General features: G+C 38.2%; 1 protein-coding gene and 1 long non-coding RNA gene across 5 annotated transcripts in view; one reads left to right on the top strand and one right to left on the bottom strand.

Moving 5' to 3' along the window:
• Positions 1-8,560, bottom strand: part of LOC131190292 (uncharacterized) — a 170,883-nt gene that overhangs the window by 109,789 nt on the left and 52,534 nt on the right. The gene's annotated exons all lie outside the window — the stretch shown is intronic.
• Positions 52-5,521, top strand: LOC131190311 (uncharacterized). 4 transcript variants are annotated; one of them, XR_009153283.1, is made up of 3 exons: positions 52-101; positions 2,306-2,421; positions 4,746-5,521. It is a non-coding gene; the product is annotated as an uncharacterized LOC131190311 (long non-coding RNA). The 4 variants fall into 4 exon arrangements; XR_009153288.1 differs by lacking the exon at positions 52-101 and adding an exon at positions 191-259; XR_009153282.1 differs by lacking the exon at positions 52-101 and adding an exon at positions 347-440.

Genomic DNA, 8,560 nt, shown 5'->3' with positions numbered 1-8,560 from the left:
CTGTCGCTAGAGGGCGAGCGCTCCATTCCTCAGGCGGTCGGTCAGGGCAAAGTTTTCTGCCGGCCCAGGTGCATGCCCCGCAGCAGGTGTTTTAGATTAAGGTGAAATCAAACGCGCGGCCCGGTTTGCAGTTCCCTTCCCCCGTTTCTCCTCCCCTCCTCTCCCCTCCCGCGGGTAGATCGTTCTCTTTGTTGCGGCGGCATGAAAGAAGTTTTCCCCTCTCTCCTGGCTCCCCTGAAGCCAGATGGTAACTCCCAAGGTGAAGAAATAAGGCTTTCTTCAGGAACAGGATAAGAAGCCCTTGTGCTTTGCGGGGAGGGGAAGGGAGGGCAGTTAAAAATAGGGCAACGAGCGCGAGACGGCGGCGAAGAAGCCTTAAAGCAGGCTTGCAGCAGCGTTGCTCTTTGGTGATCGTAGGGATGTTTGCATCCCAGATGCAGGTTAGAAACGGGTGGGAAACTGTGACAAGTTTACGATCTGTGGACTTCAACTCCCAGAATTCCTGAGTCAGCCATGCAGTTGTAAACTTGTCACAGTTTGCCAAACCCCTGGTGTACAAGCTCTAGTTAAAATTAACCTCCTTATCCAGGATAGCAAATGCAAATAGCATTGAGAAGGTAGAAAGGATATTTTCCTTGAGTCAGTGTGTTTTGTGTATATGGGAAAGAATGTAAGTAGACCCCAGAGAGAACGGGGGGAGAAAAATAACTACAGTAGTTCAGATATAAATTGCACAGTCATATCAGAATTAACGGAATAACAGAGTTGGAAGGGACCTTGCAGGTCTTCTGATCCAACCACCTGTTCAAGCAGGAGACCCTACCGTTTCAGACCATCGGCTGTCCAATAATTTCTTTAAAACTCCAGTGTTGGAGCATCCACAACTTCTGAAGGCAAGCCATTCCACCAATTGTTCTGTTAGGGAAATTTTTCCTTATCTCTAAATTAGTTGATTAGTTTCCATCCATTGCTTCTTGTTCTGCCTTCAGATGCTTTGGAGAATAGGTTAAAACCCCTCTTCTTTGTGGCAGCCCCTCAAATACTGTAATACTGCTATCATGTCACCCCTAGTTCTTCTTTTCATTAAACTAGACACACCCAATTCCTGCAATTGTTCATGTTTTAACTTTCAGTCCCTTAATTATCTTGGTTGCTCTTCTCTGCACTTGATAGAGTCTATCATAATGGTTTCTTGATTTTAGAAACACTAATCGAAGTTTTGCTAAAAAGATAGAAGCTATCTACAGTAAGTAATAAATTTTAAGCATGGTATGCAAAAGAGAATATGTTTTATTTGCATTCGTCTAGACATTTTGTAAAGAAAAGTTTTGGAGTATCACTGAGTTGCAAATGAGTTCTGTATTTAGCAATTGAGGCACAATATCAGGATCCAAAAATCCTAAATTGATCAAAATGTATAATAAAATGATTATGATGATATACAAGCTTGCCTCAGAAAAGGCTAAAGCATTCGTACATGGAGGACTAATACTTGGACAGACATCCAAGGCTCCGTACCTCCAAATTAGTAGAATGAATCCCCCAAAACACAAATTGGAAGCAAATAAAGTAAGGCATTAGATAAAGAATACAATTCATCCTAAAACTATTTACACCAAACAGATATTATAGGGATATTATGCATCTTTACTAGAAACTCAGTCTTCGGTCTATATACAAATAGGGGTCACATGGGCTATCTGAAGAATAGGAAGCAGTGGTGAGATTCAGCCAGTTTGCACCACTTCGGGAGAACTGGTTGTTAACGTTCTGAGCAGTTTGGTGAACTGGTTGTTGGAAGAAATCATTATGGCAGAGAACTGGTTGTTAAATTATTTGAATCCCACTACTGATAGGAGGTATGCACATACCTCCTGTATGTCCATCCAATCCACTGATTTCTTCTTCATACTGTTTTTCCACATATTTAGGAAAAACAAAAAGAAATAGCTTCTACCAAGCATTTGGAGATTCAAAGGCAGAAATGTGTTGAAAACATGTCTCAGTCATAGTTTAGTTGCAATATATAACATACCTTATAGGAACACTAGTTGAGCCACTATAAACAGCAGTATAGCTCACATTTCGGCCCCTTGACATCTTGAGTTTTTCTCCTCCTTCTCTTTATGACACCATATTTATTTTTAAAGTACATTGGATTTTGATGGCATCTGATCCAATCAGTAAATCTTCAACTCAAGCTTAGCTGATGATGATTTCATGAACATGGCTATATAAATTTTCATGGCAACAGTACAGAAATTACTTGCACTGCTGACTTCTGCGATATTTTTCTGATTTCCAGTCTACCCTATACGGTATTCCTAGGACTTCCTGCGGTTCCTGTTCCAAGTACTAACTAAATCTAAACAAGAGTTGAGTACAAGGGAGTCAAAAAAAGTCAAGATGACATCCATGCTGGTGAGAGTAAATCCCTACCACTTGATTATTATTTTTTATCATTTAACTGGGCATTTGTTGAACATGTATACATATTTTATTGATATTGTTATAAAATAGACTGGGCTGATTTTGAGAACTCATGAAAAATAAAAGTTGGACTTGGAAAGCAAATACTAAGGATACAGGAAAAAAGCTTAAGAATGGGATATAGCTGAATAAGCTTTTTATTTAATTCAGCCCTAGATTGAAAGAAGATTCTGTTGATACTATTTTTTAGATTAAACTCAAGGTTCTTTTCCAGATATATAAATTCCTAAATGACTTGCATCCTGCCTACCTGAAGGAACAACTCCCTACATAATTGTGATCCAAGACTTTCGGTCATTTTCAAAAGGTTGATCGTAGGTGCAAACTCAGAGATCTGTCTACAATTCCCTGGAACTTAATGGCACTCTCTTTTCCTCAAAATTCATAAAATTCTTCCTTTGTTTACTTTAGAAAGAGGTCAAAAGCTTTTGCTTAAACTCTAGCTTAAATATTACGTTTTCTTACAAATGTCATATATATATTTTCAGAATTGAAGTTATTAGTGTTGTATTGTTCGGGAATTGTTATATTGATTTTATATTATATTTTGAGGTTTGTAGTCATTGTTGGTCGTGTTTTTTATTCATATTATTAGCTTTCAAGGACTTGTTTTATTAGGAATGTGCAGATTATAATTTAACAAAGAATGTATTTTAGACATTCAACATTGCACAGTGGAGAAATAGATCTGGGATTGCTAAATATAGCTAGTCTTACATTTAGTAATTTTGTTGATTGGTAGTATGTGTAACTTTGTAAAAATTAATGTATGAATTTCAGAAAAGTAAATTAATTGTACATTTATTGGAACAATCACTAGATGTCACTATTGGGCAACACAAATATATCTGTTCCCTGTGTTGAGCATTATTTGGGATGATTTAATTCTGCTGTGATCAGGAAAATGAAATGTGTTCCTCTGGGAACATTTATGTAGCTCAGGAATCCTTGCATTCAGCCATGAAGAATGAATAGGTTCACTCTTGTCTAATTTCTCTTACTTAGCTGGAAAGCAGTTTTGCGTTAAACATAAACATATTTAGCATATTTAGACAAGCTAACAGAGAAGCAAAGTCGCTCACCAAAATGGGTCTAATGTGCATTCATGTATTACTGTTATTCTAAAAAGCCACTCTGAGTCCCTTCTATAGGTCAGCTCATAAGTTTCCAAGTGTATAAATGATGCCTTTATAGAAAGAGGTTGCAGGCAAGACAGATTAAATCTACCAGTCCTGTGGATTCTGGGCCAATTATTACAACTATTATTGGGACCATTTTTAATTCATGTTTGGGAGCAGTCCAGACTGACTGTAGAATTGCTGAATGGTGTCTGAGTGCTTCACGAAAGGCCCAGATATTGATTTAATTCACTTTGAAAAGGCAGTTTGAGGTGAGTTTCTAAACTGATATAATAACTCAAGAGCTAACCCTAACTCTTCCAGTTTCTCTCAAGTTTATTTCTGCTAACAAAAAGACTTTTGTTTTTCTATGCTACTTTTTGAGTGCTTGAGATTTTCTTTCAAATTTCTCTTGGTGATGTTGGAAGAAATATCCATATGGGTTCAGTTCCAAGTGGGAAGAAAGACACTGGAAACATGGAGACTGCTTGGAAAGATGGTTTAATGGTAGACAGGACCATGTGGGGCTTTTGAGTCCTGGGCAAAAAAGAGCACATGGAGTGGAGAGAGGGATATATTTATACACTCTCTTGGGCCCTGCCTTAGAGTTTCCTGTTCCTATACAGGAAATGTATCTCATTGGCTATCAGACTCCCAGGGGGTGGGGGTCTTAGCTAACTTTGTAGGCTGTCTGTGTCCCAAGCCTGGTTGAATCTTGCTGGGTGATGATGTAATGAAGGGGCTTTGAGCAATTCCTATTATGGCTTAATAGTTTTGTCCTGGTTTGGATCTTGAGTGAGAGCTAATCCTATCATGTCCTGAGGGCCATTTCTTTTGTGTTGTAGATAAGCTGGCCCAGCCTTTTGTCTTGTAAATAACCAAAGTATCTGCTGGGGGCAGGGAACTGGGGCTGAGTTTGTCTTAAGATTTCTATTTCTCTTTTAGGGGAAATATTCTGCCTTTTTAATATTTCCTAGAATATTTCATATTTCTAGGAGAGGGGTGGGTGCTAACTTCCTCCAGTGGTATATTTACTTTGTTGCTGGATGTGTTGAAGGGTGATTTTGCTGTTGCTTGTTTTTGTATTATACATCCTTTCATTATTTTGAAGCCTTCTTATCTGCTTACATTTCCTAGTCTGAAGAAACCTAATTGAAGAATAGGAAACTCAGGAGGCTACAGTCCTCTGGGTACAGTCCTCTGACTCATTCAAAGACAAGACATTCACATCTATTCCCCAGCCTCCTCGTGAATCAAAAGAAGCAGAAACTCCAGACTCCACCTATAAGAATTTTCCTATGAAAGAAATGTCAAAAGCTAAGCTTTTTTCTTCATATTGAATGAGAAAAATACCAGACGGGGTTTTTTGCACACTACCAGAAGCCTCCCTGGTTGAGATTTCTGTTCCTACAGATACCTCTAAATAGCTCACAACCAAGATTCTTGTGCTTATATTCTCTAGTTACTGGTATCTTCTATGCAACTAACTAATAGCCACTGACAGCTTATTCCTCTATGTCAAGAAGGAGAAAGGGTGGCCTTCCAGATATTGTTATGACCACACTGTCCTACCTGTCAATGACTACTTCAGTTTCAACCACAACAATACACGAGCAAATAATAGATACAAACTCAAGGTAAACTGCTCCAAATTTGATTGCAGAAAATATGAGTTCAGCAACAGAGTGGTCAGTGCCTGGAATGCACTACCTTACTCTGTAGTTTCTTCCCCAAACCCCCAAAACTTTAAGCTTAAACTGTCTATTGTTGACCTCACCTCATTTCTAAGAGGTCTGTAAGGGGTGTGCATAAGTGCATCTGCATGCCTACTGTCCCTGTCCTAATATTACTTTTTGATTTACTCTTTTCATGTATCCCAATTATGTTTATACTTTTACCTGTTATCTTATATATGATTGACAAATAAATAAATAAAAATAAATAAATAAAAATTGTTGAACTGTACAACTCCCAGCGCTTTTCAGCATTGGTCGTGTTGGCTGGGGTTGCTCGGAGTTGTAGTTCAGAATCCGGAGGGTCATGTATTCCATTATGTAGCATAGACTTCCATTATGTAGCATAGACGATAATTTATTTGCATTTTGTGCTGCCTATTTAAATATTTGTGTGCAACACAAATCAAATCAAGGAATTTGGCAATATATTTAATTGAAAATATACAAAGCGTATAATATCAGGAACTGAAATAATGAGGCTGATTCTTGAATTGCAGAGTATCTGCACTTACTGTTTAAGTTGCTCCAGTCCTGTGTCATGCCAGTTTGTGTAATTCTTGCCCAAGTTGAGAACTTTGGCAACAACTTGCAAGGGATCCAAACTGGACAGCAGACCTCTTATTTGGCTATGTCCTTGCTACTGTGTCTTCTCATTGTTCTGTTCCAGGAAAGCGACTGATAATTGCTTTCCTTCCCATGAACAGGTCTTCCCGGACATATATACATTTATAAATTATGTATATCATCATTATCATCATCATCATCCCAAATCAAACTATTGGATGATGAGAGCCTCTTTGCTTTATTTAAAAGGTAAAGGGTCCCCTCGCACATATGTGCTAGTCGTTCCTGACTCTAGGGGGCAGTGCTCATCTTTGTTTCAAAGCCGAAGAGCCAGCCCTGTCCAAAGACGTCTCCATGGTCATGTGGCCGGCATGACTAAATGCCAAAGGCGCACAGAACGCTGTTAGCTTCCCACCATAGAAAAATAGAAATTTTTCTATTTGCCTTTTTTACGTGCTTTTGAACTGCTAGGTTGGCAGAAGCTGGGATAAGTAACGTGTGTGTGTGTGTGTGTGTGTGTGTGAGAGAGAGAGATCTATTTGGAAGTTGTTGCCTCTTATGCCTCTTATGATTGGAAAACTATAGAAAGGTGTACTGCTTAACTTTTAAAAAAAAAAAAAGCTCAGAGAAGACTAGAAAAGCTCAGAAAAATAAAAATAATAATTAACAAAAAGATATTTCTGGCAGATTTTGATCTTACAAACTTTTACTTACAAGGCAAGTAGTAAAATCTTTTTTCTATTGTAGAATTCAGGATAAAAAGCAGCTCTCTCTTTCCTGTGAAGTAGTAAATTTTGGGTTAGCTTCAAACTAGCAACAGCTCATTCTCCAAAGTGGACAGGAGCTCAAAACAATATGGAAACGTGTGTTTTGGAACTGGAGGGGGAAAAAATGGGTCCTAATTGGCAGCAATTTGCAGCTGGCAGAAAAATAGGCTGTCATGAAAGGGCAGCAATTCGTTAAACATTTAATTGGTTAAGGCAGTGTTTCTCAACCTTGGCAGCTTGAAAATGGGTGGACTTCAACTTCCAGAATTCCACAGTCAGCTGTGCTGTCTGAGGAATTCTGGGAGTTGAAGTCCACCCATCTTCAAGCTGCCAAGATTGAGAAACTCTGGGTTATGGTGTGTTTATTGTCCAAACTGGGAAGAGATGCTTGGAATCATATGTAAAAAAAAAAAGTGTGCCTTGCATTTTGTGGACTTTGAGTGAATGAGGATACCACCTGTTGTTCTCTCTGTAAAGATGCAGATTAATCAAAACACAGCAATAAACTTTCAGGCTACAAATGGGCAACAATGCAGTGAAAAGCCAGTTGGAATACCCTTGAAAGAAGACCTCCTCGAAAGAAATATATAGTAAAAAAAAAAAAAATCCAATTGACATTGGGGAAACTGTTGATATGTATGAAAGGGAATGCAAAGTTGTCATATTGCATTTTCAAAACGAAAAACACAAAGCTTTTCAATGGGTACAGATCCTCATCTGGAAATAATTTCTTAACATTTGTGTGCCAGGTTTCAACATAAATCATTTGGCTTTCACTATACCTTACCCACCCTATAAAACCCTGATTATATTCTACTGTCTGCTAGTTTGATTTCTAAACCCTAAATGATACGATTTCTAAAATTGATCATTATTTATAATTAAATAGAGGCATGTGATTTAGAAGATGCTTCCAAATCTTTTAGCTGTTTCCTTTTCATACTCTGTAGATTCCTAACTACTGAAATTAAAAAGATGATTTTCAAAATCTGCTTGGGCAAGATACATATTAGGCCACAATCAAAAACATTAAAGAGGCAAGCTTAACGTTTTAAAGGAAAGAGTGATATTTGTAGATTTATTGTCCAATTGTTAGATATATATGTATTTGTCATAAGATTGGCTTTGGTATGTACGGTGTCTGTATGTCTTTGAATCAGTTTTTGACTCTCAGTGACTGCCTGGACTAGTCTCTGCAGTTGTTTTGGCAGGGTTTTTTGTTTTTCTAAAGTGCCTTGCTATTGCCTGCTTCTTAAGCTTGAGAGAGATAGGGAGTGGCTCAAGGTCATCCAGTTGGCTTCATACCTAAGGTAGGATTAGAATTCACAGTCTCCCAGTTTCCAATCCAATGCCTTAACCATTATACACCAAACTGGCATTAGCGTAAATGATTATAATGTGTAAGAAATGAATCCAGAAGGCAAAGAACACTCTTTACAAAAACCCCAAAAGCGATTCTTTTGCAAGAGACATATGACACTTCAACCATTTTTGCTGAACTAGTATTGCTCCTAGTCTTTTCCCCAGTTGTGCATGGTCCATCCGCTTTGCGCTATGCTTGCTTGAGTTCATATAGAGAAATTATCAGTGCATCGTGTAACGAGGAATTTTAGTTTCAGATGCCTTGTCTAGGGAGCTTCTCAATCATCCAGGTCATAGTTGTCCCCAAGGTGCTTTTTCCAAAAGTCAACTGGACTTTCTTGCTTTTTTCTTTGAAAACATTTTGTTTCTCATCTGAGAAGCTGCTTCTTGGATAAGAAGGAAGCCTTTAAAAAGAAAAAAAGAAAAAAACCAAAAAGTCCAGGTGTCTTTTAGGAAAAAAGCACCTTGGGACATTTCAGATGCCTTGTTGCAGACCTTGACATTGATTAGGGTTGAGAAGGAG

This window comes from Ahaetulla prasina, chromosome 1 (genome assembly GCF_028640845.1).
Source record: "Ahaetulla prasina isolate Xishuangbanna chromosome 1, ASM2864084v1, whole genome shotgun sequence".
Taxonomy (NCBI): domain Eukaryota; kingdom Metazoa; phylum Chordata; class Lepidosauria; order Squamata; family Colubridae; genus Ahaetulla; species Ahaetulla prasina.
The sequence above is the reverse complement of the archived record's forward strand: the minus strand, read 5'-3'. Positions and strand labels throughout refer to the sequence as shown.